The sequence below is a fragment of the Canis lupus genome, chromosome 30 (genome assembly GCF_048164855.1).
Source record: "Canis lupus baileyi chromosome 30, mCanLup2.hap1, whole genome shotgun sequence".
Classification (NCBI taxonomy): domain Eukaryota; kingdom Metazoa; phylum Chordata; class Mammalia; order Carnivora; family Canidae; genus Canis; species Canis lupus.
In genome coordinates, this window is record NC_132867.1 from 17290872 (window position 1) to 17309594 (window position 18723).

Below are 18723 nucleotides of genomic sequence, written 5' to 3' on the forward strand. Positions count from 1 at the left end.
CCCTGGAAACTTTTTTTTGTTTGTTTTTTAAGTAAATCATGGTTTGATGATCTTTTAAAATCTTTGTCATGTAATGTGCAATGTGTGTTCATACATACATGGAGGGGAGATAATGTTAGCCCACCATTTTAAAAAGCCCTGAATATAATTTTACATTTTTTTGCAAGCATAACTATACTTTAGATAAAGATCTCCCATCATCAAACCGTGTTTAAATGCAGGTTAGTAGAACATGATTTTTTTTAGTACTCCTGAGTATGTTTGGTTTAAATACTAATCATAATACTTGCTTTCCCGCCTAGCTTTAGATTCTCTTTAAAGTAATGGTGAAAATACTTAATTCACTATTACTTTTGTTAGAAAGTCTGGAAATGTTCGTCTGTGGACACTTTCGTCACCTGCTAGAATGGAAATTCATTGAGGAGGGGGGACCATTTCATTTTATTGCCTAAGAGGTGTTGATAACATGCCCCACATCTTTCAAAGACATCTTTCATGCCAAACAGGCGAAGTGTAGCTAACGAAGGAATAGAAAGAGCACTTCTTACATGAGTCATTCTCAGAAAACTTGCAAGGCAGCTGTGCTAGGTACTGATGAGGATTACCACAGAACCCAGTTGCAAGATTTTGTGCGGTCGAGGAGACAGCTGCCTCTCTCAGGGGACCACTTGAAAGGGGATCGCAGCAATAACGCATCTCTACTGCTGCTGGTGGATTTTGTGGCCGTGTAGTACAAAATCAGTGCCAGATAAAATCAGAAAGTAATAGAAAGCAAGAAGAATCTCACAGATTTTAAACGTTAATGTGAGAGACGACCACAAATGTCCTGAGCTTGTTGCATTTACTAGCTAGGAAAAGGAGACAGAGGAAGGGATGCCTTTAACTCAGAAAACTTGCAGGGCTTCGGTCTTTTCATTTGAGAACCATTTGGGTGTGTTGTGAAATCAAGTTGCAGAGTAGGCATGTTCAGACCTTTATTTGCTACAGTTAGTAGGAAAGATTTCCTCCCCCCACCCCAACCTTAAATAAAAGAAGCCAGAGTTTTCTGTGCAAACTGAAACAGGCGTTGCAAGAATCAGATTCACTTTGGACGAGTCTTCACATTCCAAGTCATCATTGCATTAGGCAGCACAATTCCATCTCTGGTTGATGGGCAGAAAAAGTGGGCAGCTTGCCAGGTAGACGTTTCCATGACTCCCAGCCCCCAAAGGTGATGCGTTTTTCAGCTAATTCAATGAAGAGTGGGCTGAACTTTGGGTCTAAACGAGACAATAGCTGCCTTCGCAGTATCAGCAGAATGGTTGATGGGAATGCACTCTACATTTGGCAGAGAATCATGTGACCCTACGACTGAGATTTTGTGATGGTGCCAACGGAGACTTGGAAAGCAGCAACCGTCCTGACTTTTTTCTTCTTTTCTAGCATGGCTCAGAAAATGGTGGATCTTAATACTTGACTTTAGCCAGACTCAGCAAGCGACTGAGCTTTGAAGCACAACTTCGCCTTTATTCTGGGTTTTTGGCAGGCCACCAGGAGGCTGTCCCTTTCACGCCTGATAAATTCTGCTGCTTATCTCTAAATAGGAAAAAAAAAAAAAAAGAAAAGAAAAATATAAACAGAATATTGAGGCATAACAAGTGAATCCTAAAATTGTATGTGCTTTTTGTTTTTTGGCTTTTCTTACTGCTGATTTTTTAAATGTTAATACCCTTTCTGCTTGCTGAAGAATCCAAGTACTTTTTTTTTTTTTTTTTTTTTTTTTGGTTTATAATGAACAGGCATTTGAACAGGGCAAACAAGACGGCCGCAGCAGTGAGCATGAGATCATTGCAGCAGTGTAGCAAACTGGCACCCTGCCTTCTCACCCTTTTGGTTCAGGAGACAAACGTGTGCAATCCTCATTTCTAAAGTCAGCTCAGCCTGGAAGGATTCCTGGTCTCTCCCACCTTCTACCATTCTGCTGCCAGGGACAGCAAGGATTGGTGCAGCTTCTGCGCAGTGCTTTGTGCCTGGAATACCGAGAAGGAAGAAAAAGAAGACAAGCACCCTGGTCCTTTTTATCCAAGAAATAACAGGAGCCCCGGAGAAAAAAAATCTGAGTTTGTCCTACTCCATGCAACAGTGCTGAAAAAAAATGAGACGCTCCTGCTTAAAAACAAAAACAAAAACAAACAAACAAAAATCCAAACCAAAACAAACCAAAAAAAAAGCAAACATTGGCTTGTATACCTACAGAGACATCGGGCTTTGTAAAGCAGCTTTGTAAGGCAACATAACCAAATGAGCCTTCCTTATTTTTATTATTTCAAAAATATGGCATAAGTAGCAATATATTGCACTTGGTGAAATCGCACCTTTCATATCAGGTATAACTTTTTTTGTTGTTTCTTTTTAAGCCTACTCTTAGATAAAAAGGGATCCTTGAACTTTCAATGTACTTTTATTTAGCTCATCACCCACTTTGCTCTTATTAACTTTTTCCTTTTGCTTTCTTGCTCTAATCTTGATTAGAATAGAAACTTGAGTAAAAATAGAAAAATGTCTATGGAAAAAGGCGGTACATGTTTTTATTTTGGTTATACATCAAAGTTTGGAAAGACATTAATATGTTGTCTGTGTTTTTCGTGTACAGTATTAGTTTTTGCTATCTAAGAAAAGTGAGCGTTTAGTCCTCGTTGTTTAAAGAAACTAAATCTTTCATTTGCTGTGACTCATAATTTGAAATGTGAAAGAAGAAACTTTTTGAACTTCTAAAAAAGGGTCATATTAGAAGATACATTAAACTGCTGATAAATAAAATTAGTTTGGGGGAAGTTGTATTTAAAATTATTTACCAGGATTTCAGTAGAACCGAAGTAGGATGAAAAGATCATGTTCTCAGTTGCTAAGTAGAAAAGAAGCTTGTTCCACAATAATACTCTCTTTTAAAATATATTTTAAAAGAAGCATTTGTCTCAGGGCAGTTGCAGAGAATGTTGGAAATATCCATTAAGTATTTTAGTGGAAAAAGTACATACAAACTTGTTTTAAGTTTAAAGCAGTGATTGGCTCAGCAGATAAATGCATTGCATTCTAATTATTTTGTCTATTTGTAGAAGGAAATTGCTAAGCAATTTAAGCATTTTATAACAAAACCCAGTTTTGCCTGGTTCAATGGGAAAGGATTAGCAGATGTATTCCACCTATTTTAATTTTGATTAAAACTGTTTCTAAACATGTTTTAAAAATGCTACAAAGAGAAAGTGCTCCTTAAAAATACAATGTATATAAATGAAGACGATAATTTGCACATTAAGAATCAATGCTATAATATTTTCCATGAAAAGAATAAACTTTGAGCAAACTGTTGTGCTTTTAAAAATCATATTTTATCATATTAAAAATATGTAGGGTAAACAAAGAGAAAATATTATAGGACTGATGAATTCTACTTCCTTTTTTGTTATTTCTATGAAGAATTATGGGAAATTACAATTACCCTATATAGTGATAACATTCAAATAAAGCGTTTTATTAAGTTTATCGGTTATTGTTCACTAATTATTTAAAAAATAGCTCTTGTTCCTTTATGCTGCCTCAGCTAATGGAACATCAACTTTCACAGGCTTAATTAACATTTATAAACCTGTTTTCATGTTTCAAGATCCTTTAGTTGAAAAACATTATTTTAAATGTTATTTTTAGGAGCCATTAATCTCTACACTCTTAATTATCTTATTAAGCTCCATGCCAAATCCAAATCTCTTTTCAGCTTTCACTAGTTCATTGTGCAAAACCTAGTCGCTTCTTTAACAGCCATGCCTCCTTTCACTTTCAAAACTGTTACTGTGAAAACAACACCAACCAAAATGAACGCATAAATGCAAACTATGAAACCACATTATATGTCATATGAGTAGCCTTGGGTGGGGCTCTTTGAGTCTTCCAAGCCTTTAAAAAAAAAAAAATACTTTAAAAGCTTTTGCCCATTTTGATATTGTGTTTTCTTCTCGATCATCTACCTTCATTCCCACCATCCAGCCAGATGATCCTCCTAGACAGCAGTTGTCTGATATTTCTCCTTTTGTGGTTGTTTTAGGGAAAAACTTAAAATGGATATGAGAAGTGAAGAAAGTGATCATAGGAGAAAATCATCTCAGGTAAAAACAAAAAGCAAAAAAGCAATTAATATTTAATATTTTTAAAGAAAAAAACAAAACAATGTTGACTGTGTTTAGTTCTAAGAATTCGTTTCATAGTCTTTATGGATCTAGTTGTTGGAATTTTCATTGATGGCTTGAGAATTTATACTGTTTCCTACCTTTGTGACAAATTTTTGTCTGAGTTTATGATCAATGTACAGTTTTAGTCCCTTTGAGCTATGTATCTATATATCCATTCATATATCTATATATCCATTCACATAACGATTGCATAGAAAGTAATTTTGAAAAAGAAATTTTTTTTTCATTTGTCATGCCATATAAAAGGAAGTAAATCTGGAGGGAAAAAATAAAGTTGTGCTTTTTAGAAAAAATAACCAGTAAGAGAATGAAACCAAAATATACATTCTTATACTTATGATAAAACCCAAAACAAATGTTGCTTTTTATTTCACATCTAAGTTTATGAATATATGTTGGGATATTTTTACTATAATTGAATGCAATTATGACTGTTGATTTTTTACTATAGTTTTTAATCAGTATGGGAATAATTAGAAAGTAAATAATGCTGAAAAATTATGTAGACCAAATTATCTATATAAAGTCTATAAAACATATTTTATTCATTTCAAAACATACAAAAACACTAAGGAATTTTAATGCAGTATTAGTATTTTTCACAATGAAGATATAATTTAGAAATGCTATTAAATATTGTAGATGTGAGTGAAACGATTAATGACTGTACAACTTAAAGTTTTGTTGCTGTTGAGCTTAAAATCCTAAAAAACGTGTATGTGGCTGGCTTTTTGTTTATTCTTTGTGTGTTTGCTTATTGTCTGGTGGTTTAAATTTTTTTTAACAACAATTTATTTTTGCCCAACCTGTTGACCAGGTAAGAGTTATATGTAGCTATATATTATGTTTTCAGAATATCTTTTTAAAAAATAAGTTTAAATACATTGGTTTAAGAGGCAAGCTATATCTTTTTTTATGCAATAGATCTAGAGTATAAGTTGTAGTAGTAATAACATTGCTAGTAGTAATAATGCTGTTAATATGTCATTAATTTTAGTTTTCTGATAATAATTTATTCAAATATTGTTAATGTCAGTATTATTCCAACTATAGACACATATGTATACATTTAAGACTTTTTAGTAACTTCCTGTGTTCTCTGCCTTGTTAACAGGATCTTACTTGTTTTATGAGAAAGTTATAATGTTACCCATTCCTTAAAACCACTAACGGAGGTCTTATAAAAGAGTTAAAACAAGCACAGTCTGACTCTTACACAATTAGCTTAATAGTTAATTTGGTCTTAATTATAGCCTGGTAATACTACATTCATGCCTCACAATTACATAATTCATACATGCATGTATGGATCCTTTTTTTTTCTTTTAAAACTCATTATTAATTCTAATAGTACAAATCCAAAATATTCACTATTAAAACAAAAGCAATCTATGAAAAATATTTCAATATACTATTCTCTAAATTTTCCTGTATATAAACCTGTATTTAGTGTAGAATTTTTATGAAGGCCTTTAACTGGGAATATGTATACTAAGAGCATTTTAGCATTAAACATATTTGTAGTAAAGGATCAATATTATTATTTTCATCTAATTTCATCAGATATTTACAACGAATTCTGCATTAATGGGGAGCCCAAGTGAGATGTTGCCCATTGGCATAAACCCGTAGATCCGATCTTGTGGTGAAGTGGACGGCACAAGCTCGCTTCTATGGGTCTGTGTCAGTGTGGTCATCTAACAAAATGCTATAAACAAATGCTGTTAAATAATATTTCAGTCAAATTCCTGTTAAACTTTAGTTGATTAGTTTTGAAATATTTATATTTTCCTTTGTTTTTCAAGTATATATTAACCCTCATCAGTCTTTAGAGGCAGGTGTCAATTGTCGACCACAAGGAAGGGTTTAGAGCATAGTCATTCAAGTTTGAATCCAAGTATATAGTAAATTACTTAAGAAACTTGAATTTTTCTATAGCAAGTTTTAAAACGAGATCTGAATAGATGCTGTTCAGAAACTTAAGTTCACATTATAGTTAGTACACCTCATCAACTTCAATAAGAAAATTAAAGGCTGTAACTGGATTTATGTGATACTATTAAGCTGATTTCTCTTGAAAAATCAAGTTGAATGCTTTTGGCTTTTAATATTATTAATTGCTAGCCATGCAATTTTGCATGCATCAGGAAAGATGTCAGAGGACATTGTGTATGACCTGTGCTGGAAACCCAAGAGGTTAGGATAGTCCTAGTAGACACATATTAAGTTTATTGGTAAAATGTTAGAATATTATATCTACATCCTTGCCAAGCCCTTAGGTGTATGGCCGCCATATTTGGAGGAGCTGAATGAAGATATGATAAGGAGTTTGAAGCAACATTGGAAGCTGTGTGCATCCGGGTTGAGGTAGTAGGTTGTATGGTTTAGAGTTACACCCTGGGAGTTAACTGTACAACCTTCTAGCTTTCCTTGGAGCACACTTGAGCCATCGAGGAATTCTTCACCACTTTTATCTGATCAAGCCAATTTCTGTGCAAGAAGGTAATGTGTCATGAGTATTTTAGATAATCAATTTGAGCCTTTCTTACATTAAAATTATCCTTTCATCCCTAAATACTAGATTATTCCATTTACATATACTTATAAACACTGACAAGTTGGTAGATTTTTAATACGTTGTTACTCTATGAGCACACATTTTCAAGAACTGGTGAGTAGTGACTTAAACCACATCGATATTTCAGTTTTTCAGTCAGATTCACAAAATTTGGCTCCTAATTTTGCAACTAATCATTGGTCTTTTATTCTATTTTTATTGGCTACTTAGACACTACAGTAAGAAAGAAAAAATCTGCTAGTGTCAATAGATCTAATAGCACATTATCTGAGTCTTTCTTATGACACATCACTTTCTCCCTTATGTTATGATTATCTATGTGCTTGTTTATTTTTTTCCATTATATACTAGACTGTAAGCCCCTTGAGGGCAAAGTCCATGCCTTATTTTTCATTGTATCCCCTACAGTGCTTTACACATAAGATCTAAATATTTATTGAATGAATGAATGGAGTATAAGATCTCACCCTGTGATGAGTTTCTTTTGAATATTTGAATGAATTACAACAGCAGTCACAAATTTGAGTATTGTTTGTCAATCCTAAAATTTGCCTAAATTTAATTCCCACACTGCGCTGCATCAGTAATATACTTGTTTTTTTTTTTTGTTTTGTTTTGTTTTGTTTTGTTTTTTTGGGGTTTTGGTTTTTTTTTTTTTTTTTTTTTTTTTTACTGTGTTGAGTATGTCCATTCATAGTGGACATAGATTTAAAACTTAGAATCGCTTTTTCTCTAGAATAAAAAGAATAAAGCAAATTCATTTTTATTAATAAGTTCATTATAGTTTATAACCCTAAATTGAGATTGTGTATTTCTTTTGAATTTTTAAATTCTTTTGTTTCGAGATGAGTGGTTTTTCTTTCAACATCAATTTATAAATCAGCTTTTTGTATTTTGTATACTTCCCTTGTCTTCTGCCCTTTATTTTTGTACAGCTACATTTGTTGAATAAACCAGAAACGACTAAACCAGAAACATGTCAAGAAATTAATAATAAATATGTGAAGTACAATTGAGAATTGGATCACATTTTTGTTTAAGGGGAAGACACCCACAATACTCTGTCAATACAAAACAACTGGGTCTCTTTAGAGTACATTAACTTGCCATCAATTTTAGTGGCAGCAAATGATGTAGTTTATAGAGACAGTCTAGTTTATATAGATCATCTTTGAGTCACAGCATTAAATAGGTATCAATATTAGAAATTTAAACTCTAAGTATGAAATATTGACTATATTAGAAACAATTTTTAGATAATAAATATGTTAAGAACCATAAGATCCTAAAAATGTGGTGATGAGCTTCCTATTAGAATGCTCTGGCATCCAGAATTATCTCAGAATCTAGAATTCACCAACAATGGTGAAGAAGGAACTTTTGACTCACCAACAGGAAGAACACATGAGCCTTAGAAAGCTGACTACCAGGCACCATTTGAACATCTGCCTTTGGCTCAGGGCATGGTCCCAGGATCCTGGGATTGAGTCCCTCATCAGGATCCCCAGAGGGAGCCTGCTTCTCCCTCTGCCTATGTCTCTGCCTCTTTCTGTGTGTTTCTCATGAATAAATAAATTAAAATCTGAAAGAAAGAAAGAAGAAAGAGAAAGAAGAAAGAAAGAAGAAAGAAAGAAAGAAAGAAAGAAAGAAAGAAAGAAAGAAAGAAAGAAAAGAAAGACTATCAATGATTTCAAGCAAAATTATTTTATTAGTAGGTAGAGGTTAAAGACTATTAGTCTTCAAGGACTAATCAAGAGATAATGAACAAGAGGCAGGAGACATAGACAAGAAAGTGAGAAAGATATGGAGAAAATGAAGAGTTGAGAAGGAAAGTACTCCTAACAAAGAGTAACAATTTTGTGTAATGGTAGCAGTTCTACACAAGATGGAAGAAACAAACAACTGAGTGGTAAGCAGTTACAGCTTTGTAAATAGTTTTGTAGCAATAGTTTTGTACAATAGCTTTGTAGCCTTTGAGAGCCTATAGTCCCTTTCATGTGTGTGTGTGTGTGTGTGTGTGTTAATGTGTATGTACCCTAATACTCTTGTGTACAGATTTGGAGACCAAGTCAGTGTCACTGATGGGTCAAATCAAATAGAATACTATAGTCAAGAAATGCCTGTTTCCATGGGTGCAATAGAGTTAAGTATATCACAAAAGTCAACTGTGAGGTGCAATTTAATGAAAGGCTTAGGAAAATACTATGACAGATGCATAGAATCATAGTCTCTCATCTGCCCTATCTAAAGTGAACTAGTATTATAGAAGAATAGCTGAAAAATTACAAAGATGTAGCTATGATAAAAGGTGTTAGTCATGTGTAAGTCACAATAATTCTGAAAGGCAGAGGATATAATTAGCATCAATGCAGAAAATAAAAACTCCTCTGTGAGGTGACAATACTACATGGGAGGTTCTTTCACTCATGATTAATCATAAATTTGCTCTTCCAGTTATGGGGGTTATTTAACTTACTCTATTTTTATGAAAAAAAATGGCAGATGACAGATACACAAATTGATAAGATTAAAGAAACCAAGCTTCAGGACCTCTACTGGTGTCAATATCTAGAAATAGTAAAATTATGTCTAATAAACCATGGGGGAAATACGTTTGGAGAGTTAGCATCAAATGAGAGAACAACTATGAAGGTTGAATAATTCCTGTAAGAATTTTAAGTGGTCAAACTTTATAGCAAGTTTTCCACATTTGATAATAAAAGAAGTATGAACATTCAGGAAACAATGAAATATCAGTGAATTATTCTTTACCAATATCTCTTTTGATATCTTGAGACTTGCATATACATCTTTATGTTCATAGTAGCTGATTTCCTTTCAATGCTTTGTGGACCAAGGCAGGAAGGAGTAGAGTTGGAAGCACAGAAGCAGGGAGCGGGAAAGGAAAGGAAATGAAAACTAACTGCAAAGCCATTGATCGGACCACACTGGGAAAGTCTAATTTAGTTCATAATACTAGTTCATGTTAAAATTCTTTTTTTAATTTTTTTATTGGCGTTCAATTTGCCAACATATAGCATATCGTGTTAAAATTCTTATATTGGTTCTTATTCGTATTAAGTTTAGTGAACAATGAGGGAATCAGATACGTTATTTGGCAGTTAAACTGAGCCTTCTTGGAAACAATCCAGCAGTACATGAACTATGCTATTAGAATAAATGAGTCACTTTCTGTAAATAATCATTTTGTTTCCCTTATTCCCTGTTATCAAATGCTGACTCATAGCCTAGGTGATTCCCCAAGATTCCCCCAAATGATGTGATTCAGGATTCTGGCACTGAAAACGTTATTTGGTACCCATGCCTAGCCTCTCTTCCACAAAATAGAGGAATAATTCTTGAGGTCCCTGATCTTGACTGTACCCCTGGCAGCTCCCTAGAGAGCTATAGGGAATTCCTGTGAAAGACCATTAGGTGAAGGGTCTGACACACCAAAAGAGCATTTACCTCTTACGTGCCTATTAGTTGCCACCGCCCACCACTACTTCCATGTTATTATCATGTTCTTCAGGATTCATGTGTATCACTTCATCCCCAAAGCCTTTATTCTTTCTCTAAGGACCCTCTTGATTTCAAATCCTCATAGTCATTGCAACTTTTATTCACACAGAGTTTTCTCTAACTTCCATTAGTACTAAGTCCGAGTACCCAAGGAGACTGTGACTTACCTTTATACCTCCTGTAGTGTTACGTACCTTTTTTTTAAAAAAAACTTGAGTTGTGCTTCAGACCATTTATGGGCAGTGGTAAGAACCTATACACACCTTAGAATACACTATGCTTCAGCAGTAAAGTCCTGTGTTATCTGAGATATTTCTCGACTTTAGAATAAATCATTATGAGCTAAGGAGGTGTTTGCTTTTTAATGGTCTATGAGGTCTAATTAAGCCTGTGATATACCACCTGAAGGTGATTTACAAAACCAGCTACTATTATTTATAATAAACCTAAGTCCCTTGAGTACAGAAATATGTGTCTTTTCAAAACTCACAACTCCCTACCCTAGTACTCTGTATATAAGATGAAATTTTTGGTGAATGAACACAAATTTTTTAAATGAAACAAAAACATTGTGATACAGTGAGGTAATTTTATATTTAGGTGGACTTCTTCAAGCTCTCAAAGTTTAGCATTTAAGAGAAATTAGGAATATCACTTTTAACCGTGGGGAAGTCTGCTTGATGGTGGTGCCTGATTTTTAAGTTGGCATTGCGTTGTCTGTGTCTTCATTTTTAACTTCATTCTACTCTATGTGGAATGTGTGGATTAAATAAACTACCCATGCTTCTCTCCTATATCTGATCCCCCTTAAATCCCAATTTTGTTTCTCTTCACTCTTGATCCCAGTCATATTCAGCCTTATGTTTTGCATTACTTTTTATATATTTAGATAGCACATAGTGAAGTTAGTTTGTAAGTTGTATGATTCATGTGCACTTTTACTTACAAGGAACTTAAACAGTACTTTGTTGAAATTAAAAATAAAATCTAGATTTATACATGGTAAGAATCTCAGAGATTAATAGCCCATTTTCCAGATGACCAAACTGAGGCCCAGAATGTTTGATGATTTTTGTCAGAACCAAGCTACTAGTAATGGATACAGCCTAGTTTTCTATCCAGGCCTATGCTCTATGCAAGAAGATATATTTTATGTTTGCTATTAGTAGATTTTTAGGTAGCAGCACAAAGCAAATTTTAATTAATTGATTGAAATAAGATAATAAGACTTTATTTTTGAAAGACTACAAATAACAGTGATTTATCCACAGACTCAAAGATGGTAAATACATAATTATATCATTTAAAATGAACTCTGTATTCATTTTATTTTTTTCTTTTCAAGTAGATGTGTACTCTTTTATTTTTCTAGGCATAGAGAAAAATTTATCTATCTTCTAGTTCCTCTATGGCATTTCTGCTCTTTTCAGAACCCTTATCCAGAGGAAAGCACTATGGCCTAACACTTAGAGGTGTCTTCCAAGTAAAGAGGGAAGAACTGTGAATTGGTTAACCTGTTAGCATTATATTACTTGGAAGAATAAAAGTTAATATGAAATCGTAGTCAGAACTAAATCCAACTTCAGTGGTCAGTCGCCTGTGTCCCCCATAAAATATATACAATATCATTATGTAAAATGCTGTTACCAGGGATCATGAACTAAAATTGCTTCAGGGTGCAAGCAGTATAGTAAGCCAAATAGAAGACAAGAGGAAGTAATAGGGACTGTGGTAGACCAAAGAAGACATACTCACTTTCAAGATATTTCAAAATGATGTCATCAGTCAATCTAAATTTGGTTCCCAAGGGCAGACAGTTTTCCATCTTTGATATGAAGGCATCACATAACAAAGCAAAATTGCAATAAATCTGCTCTTTAATGAACCTAACAGCATCTTTTCTTACAGATGATCTAGATAATTGGAAATAGCTAGCTACTTTTAAGTAATCCTAAGGTGTAGAAAAAAAGATTCTTATACACTTCTATGCTGAAGCTATTATTTCAAATAAACACATATGATCCATGACAGTCTAAATATTTCCTTGAATTTAATTGACTAATGAAATATATTTACTGATCAGACAACAACTACCAATTGCAATATTAGTTTGATGTTCTGATAATGAAAGAAATGTAGTAGTAGTGGAGTGCCTGGGTGACTGAGTTGGTTAAGCATCCAACTCTTGATTTTAGCTCAGGTCATGATCTCAGGGTTGTGGGATCTAGCCCTTCATCAGGGTCTAACCCTCCCTGCTGCTTGTGCATGCCCTGTCTCTCTCTCTTTCTCTTCCTCTCTCTCTAAATAGACAAAATCTGTAAGTTTTAAGTTTCCATTTGTATCTGAATCTCAATGTGTGAAACAATGAAATCCTTATACTTCCTATTTCTCAAGTAATTGATGCTATAAATAGATGGATAGATAGCATTTTGAAGTCAAAAACAATCAAAAGGTTAAATAGAGTGAACACAATTAAAGTTCAAGGGTTCTCATCTCTATAATGTTTAGACTTGGGCAACTGAGTAGAGCTCAAGAATAAAGTAACTGGTATTGTTGTTAATTATATTTTATTGTGTGATAATTAAAAGAGCAGTTATGCATACATCTGGAATTAGATCAGGTTCCTGTCCATAAATTTTTCAGTATAATTTAATCCAATGAACTTAAATGTGGCAAATAGAAATGACACAACCAATTATGAAAACACTGAGTTTAGAGTAATAAAGAAGACTGGAGTCTGCAATGTTGCTATGTGTAGTAGAAACTTTCCAATTTAATACAATTAGGATCAGCAATTGATGCCACAGATTCTTAAAGAAATGGATCTTAAAATTAGCACATACAGTACACATTTTGTTTAAATTTTAAAACTTGATTATATATTTGCCAGTATTTTTATGTAAGCCAAGAATTTTTTTTTTTTTTTTTGCCAAGAACTATTTTTGAGTTTGGATTGCTTATTAGATCTTAGTCATCTTCTTCTTTTTTTCTTTTTTTTTTTTAAATCCCATCCTGCATCATCTATGATTTCTCATTTCAGGTGTTTAACAAATGTCTTTAAATGCAAGTCCACTGCAAAGAAATCTGAGAGCAAAATACTACTTTCTTTATTATTGTTTCTAATCTTTTAATGTTGTTTTACCTATGTCCAACTCTCCAGCATTTTTTACAGTGACTGAATTTTATAAAGTCTTTCCAAAATGTTGAAGTTTAGGACACCTCTCATTCTTCTTACACTGATATTTAAATTGATTTATATAATATTTAACTAAATTATATGATTTCATATTAACCTAACTGACATAACTGATTTGGGAACAAACATAATGTATGGCAAGCATACAAATCACTTGATAGAAGCAGAAATATTTTAGTGTTCTAGAACTTTCTGAGGTGGTGGAAATGTTCTCTACACAGTCCAAATTGGTAACCACTAGGCAGATGTGGCTTTTGAGCATTTGAAGTGTGGCTAGTGTGACTGAAGAATTTTAAGGTTAGTTAATTTTAGTTAATTAAAATTTAAATAGCTGTATGTGGTTAGTAGCTAAAGTATTGGACGGTATAGTTCTGGAAAGTAGTGCACTTGAATTTAGCATGCTGGAGCATCTGTGGAAAATGTCAGATAATCTGTGATGTGGTAAATGGTTAAGAGTACTTCCTCTAGCTGAATTAAGATGTAAGGGAAGATTGACTTAGGAAACTCAAATTGATTTGAAATTCTTTTTTACTATTTATTTTTCTTATTTTACTGTTTTTTTTATTTGTTTATTTTGCTTCTATTTGAGTACAGATTTAATTTGATGGGATTTTAAAAATTCATACAAAAGATGGAAGCCAAAACATTAGAAAGTACAGAGGTTTGCAACTCTTTCTGAAGCATTCAATCAACACAAACCTAACTGGAAAGTAAACATTACTTATCATGGTGGCAAAACAAAAACAAAAGTGTGTTCTTAATTTAGGATCATGGATCCACAGGAGACATAGGATGAACTTGTTGGTTCTCTGGGCCCTTTGAAGAAATGTAGAATACTTTAAATGCATGTGGTTGTGCTTATTTTTCTGAGGAAAAAGTCCCAGCACTTCTTAGATTGTCATAGCAGTCCATGATTTCCCGAAAAAGTTAAGAATAACTTCATTGAGTTACTGTTTAAGGCTTTTTGAGGTACCAGAAGGTAATTAAGTAGTAAACTGATTCTTAAAAATATTGTAAATCTGTCTTGCTATGCATCCATCCACTTATATATTTCAAATGTAGTTTATATGTGTAGTTAAATATGTAAAATTTTAATTAAACATTACACAATATATAATTTATATGCATTTAAATTAAGATTATACATATAATTTAATTAATTAACCTGTGGAAAATACTTGAGAAATGAAAAAGAACAGGGTAATTTCTTGGAGGGATTAATAAAGTTGGATACCTAAAACCACTATCATATTAAATGTGAACATTCAACAGTAAATTGTTGGAAAAATCATAAAAATATAGATTAAACCATCTCTTAGTTTATTATGTCAGTGCATTTGCAAATGTTCTTGCTTATTGAATCACCAGGTCCATTAAAATGGTGCATTATGGTACAATTTATGAAACACAAAAAGACTGTCACTAGTCCCATACTCAATAAAAGGACTTGAAAATATGGGGAAAATTAGAAAATTGAACCTTTATGTGGCTTTAAGAAAAATTAAGGTATTTATGTTTTAATGTGTTTTAATGTGTTCCCCTTTCTGACTAGTATTTTTGTTTAATGCATCAACCACTGGTCCAAACACATCAGATAGGATGGATCCTACTGTAATAGTATTAGTCCTCTTTTAAAAGTGAGAAAACCAGTCAGGGGTTTATGTAATTTTCTACAACCACATAAATAGTAAATCCTAGGACTGAAATGTGTCTTACACCAAAAGAGTTGATTCCAACTACTTTGTTATAATGCCTCCCGTGACAGAGCTCAGCCTCACTTGTTGAGCTGGCCAGACCTTTTTGTAGAGATTTCCTGGACCAGTGTTTCTTTCAGTTTAGAGATCCACACGACAAAAGTTCAATGGATTCTTTTCTGTTTGGTGTTTTAAAACATGGAATAGCATAAGGATGTCATAAAAACAGCAAATATATTTACTTCTAATGAGAATTTATCAGTTCAGTATGGTAAAATGTTTCTATAGTGATTAAGAGAAACATTGAGCAGCATCTCTCTGTTATAGAAAAGATTACTTCTGTTTTTAAAGTAAGTATTTTAAAAATGGGAGTACAATAAACCACACAGACTACTTGAGGTAGCTGATTAATATTTGGGAAGGATCTAACATCATTCCTTACATAATCTAGGGACTCAGAGAAGACCTCATTTTTTTCTTTCCCCCTCCTCTAAAAATATTACCTTGACACTTGCTTATTATTCCTTATCTTGCTCTCAGTTTTAAGACCTCCTAGAACAGTGATTCTCAAATTAATCGCTTGCAGACCTGCAGGGGGAAGGGAATGTGGGGCAGGAGGTGGGTGTAGTTTGAAAAAGTTCTCAGTGTTATTCAGATTTTCCATCTGCATAGGCACCCATTCCAATAGGCATCCATTATGTGGTAAGATTTCAAAGGCCTCAGAAAGGTCACCCCAGCTCAGAAATAGCTTGGTCTTTCATTGCACATTAAACTTGCAACACTGTCATGGGCTATTCCCCCCTCCCCAGTAATAAGGGAATTGAACTCCAGCCCTGGAGTCAGACACACCTGAATTTAAAACAAGTCTAGAGTCAATCACTACTACAAAAACTGAGCTTTTCACCAGTGCTCTGTAATCTCCATCGGTAAAGTGAAAATTATGATACTAGTATTGCAAGATTTTTGTGAAGATTAAAAGATTATATGTATATGGCATTTAGCAAGCATCGTACCTAGCAGATAATAGGAGTTGAAAGAATATAATTATTATGACCATCATTGACATATGAAATAGCACAGTGTGCTGTTTACTTATTAAACGTCCCACATGCCCAGAGCTGTGGAATTTACATGGGCAGAGCCAGCCACAGGAAACACTGGGAGGTGATTATTTTCTCTGAGACCTCTCCCTGGATTCCTGACCATCGTGGCTTTGCTGCCTGGATTTATTTTGAATATGTCACATTTCAAATATTCTCCTTGTCAGGTCACGGTAGACAAGAAGCCTCACCTTTTCCTTCTGACATCATAGTTCCTCTACATATGTCTAAAGTTTATTCTTTTTCTCCTGAATCATTCATATTTTGTAAACATAAGCAGTTTATCAGTACTGTGTATATACAAATGAAATGATAATACTTAAGAGCCTTATTAGTTTTCCCGTCTGTAAATAGGGTAACAATCCCTTCTCACTGCATTTCTCTTTAGTACATTTGTTTCTCTTTCCCTGTCTTTCTCTCTGTTGCTGTGACTGTCTCTCTCCCTGCCTCCTCTCTTCCCTTCTCTCTTTTGCGTAGATAGATCCTGCTTATATTTTTATTGCTTGATTCTCTACATTATGTCTATTTCCATTACAACACATAAATGACTTTTTTTAATATCTAGCCAAATGCCAAAAGTAAGAACATTATATTTACGAGATAAATGAATGAATTATTGAATTAATTAAATCGAGAGCAGCTACAGAAATGTAGATTCATTTGAAACTGGAAGGTATTAGCTACCGTGTAATTAAAATACTCATTGTTGGCCTATCTTGGTCATCATCTTGGTCAGGTATGCCTTTGGAAGCTAGGTCAGTCCCATAATTTCTTCCTAACACATTTCTTTTTATATAGCCAATCATTTCAGTCTGAGTGAGTGCATACACACCATGCCTGTGGAATACGACTGATAACATTAAATATTTCTCACAGAAAATTGTGTGGGTCCCTGGTTCATGATTAAGTTATTTTTATTTTTTCATCTGTAGAAACCAAATTCAGTCTGCCATGCTAGTGAAAACATATTCAGTAGTTTTCTCGTAATATATTTTCATTTAGGTAAAAGGAAGGGTTTGTTTTTTATTTTTTAAATTTTTTGGTGAGAAAGGAAAGTTTGCTTTATTTGGGAAGCCGGCAACCTGGGAAAATGTTCTTATGAACTTGATTCTCTTTCCCTCTTTTCTGCAGGCTAGATACAGTTCTTTGTCAGGTGATTGGATAGTTTCTCAAAGCAGGGTAACTTCCGGAGAGGGAGCAACATAGGCATCTAAAGTTTAATGGTATAATGCATGTAGGGCCTCATACCCATTAATCAGGGCTCTAATCTTGTCCTGCAATCTACAGAAAGTCCACACCACATTCCTGGGTCTCGGATGAAGGCCTAAACATGCTTCAAGAGGTAGCATCTTTACCTCCTTGTCCCTAAGCACTTGTTGTTCCTTTTATGGTAGTGTCAGAGATTTCAGGAGCTGAGATAGTGAACTGGCCCATTTTCAAATGCTGATTATTTTATCGAAGACTTTGACAGTGCTATGGCCTTCAGAGTAGATCTTCTCAGATTTGGTGGATGCTTGTTGAGTGCAGGGAAGGTTAACCTTCATTGCTTTAGATAGTTTCATTATAAAGCATGGGCTTTAGAGATTCAGAGGTGCCAGATGTAAAAATGTGGGATTATCTATTAAATTTGAATTTTAGGTACACAATGAATAATTTTTTTAGCATCATTATGTCTGATAGTTATGTTGTTTTCATCGTTTATCTGAAAAAACATTCTATTTTTTTTTTTTTTTGGCAACTCTTTTTAGGTAGCATTTTCCATAATAGTGTCTTATCCCATTTCTTTATGTATACTGCTCTCTCTCTTTCTTTCTTTTTTTTCTCTCTCTCATTAAGTAAGGGAGTAGTACAGCTAATAAAGAAACCAGAGTAAGATTTATGATATGAAATACCAGGGGAAAAAATACAAAATTAATATAGTAACATATTAAAATCATAGAAAGTTGGAAATATTTTTTTTCCTTTAAATGTTAGGGTCAAGTAAGATAAGTATGAGGTTGCCTTACCTCAAAGGATTAATAAACAAAACAATTTAGCAAATGGTGGTTAAAAAGCAGCAGCCAGTCGATAGCATCAGCATAAAATTCAGGTGACTAAAATGTGTTACAGTGTCAAAGCTGCATTACCCGGTGCATTCTCTGCTGTTCTAAGTGGTCTTTGCATTCGTAACGACAGAATTTTGAGGGTTGTTTTTGAGAGCTCTGGAGGGAAAGTTTCCCCCCAAAAATGAACACTGTGCTTTAAGCGATTTTACTTCTAAGTTCCTGTAAATCATCCCTTGCTTTGCACAGGATCTGTTGTGTCAGTTCCTTTCGAGTCTTTGTTAGCTTTGCTAGCACAGTTACTATCATAAGACAGATATCATCCACAAAACCTACTCTGGGTCTGTGTTTGCCTCAGACTTGGTGAA

At 33.8% G+C, this 18723-nt stretch overlaps 1 long non-coding RNA gene across 3 annotated transcripts; it reads right to left on the bottom strand.

Moving 5' to 3' along the window:
* Positions 1–999: 999 nt before the first annotated feature.
* Positions 1000–4599, bottom strand: LOC140621486 (uncharacterized). Of its 3 annotated transcripts, none has more exons than XR_012021202.1 (3): positions 4002–4599; positions 1866–2009; positions 1000–1575 (listed from the first exon to the last, which is right to left on the bottom strand). It is a non-coding gene; the product is annotated as an uncharacterized lncRNA (long non-coding RNA). The 3 variants fall into 3 exon arrangements; XR_012021203.1 differs by lacking the exon at positions 4002–4599 and adding an exon at positions 2835–3969; XR_012021201.1 differs by lacking the exon at positions 4002–4599 and having other exon boundaries at positions 1866–2820.
* Between the last annotated feature and the right edge of the window lie 14124 nt (positions 4600–18723).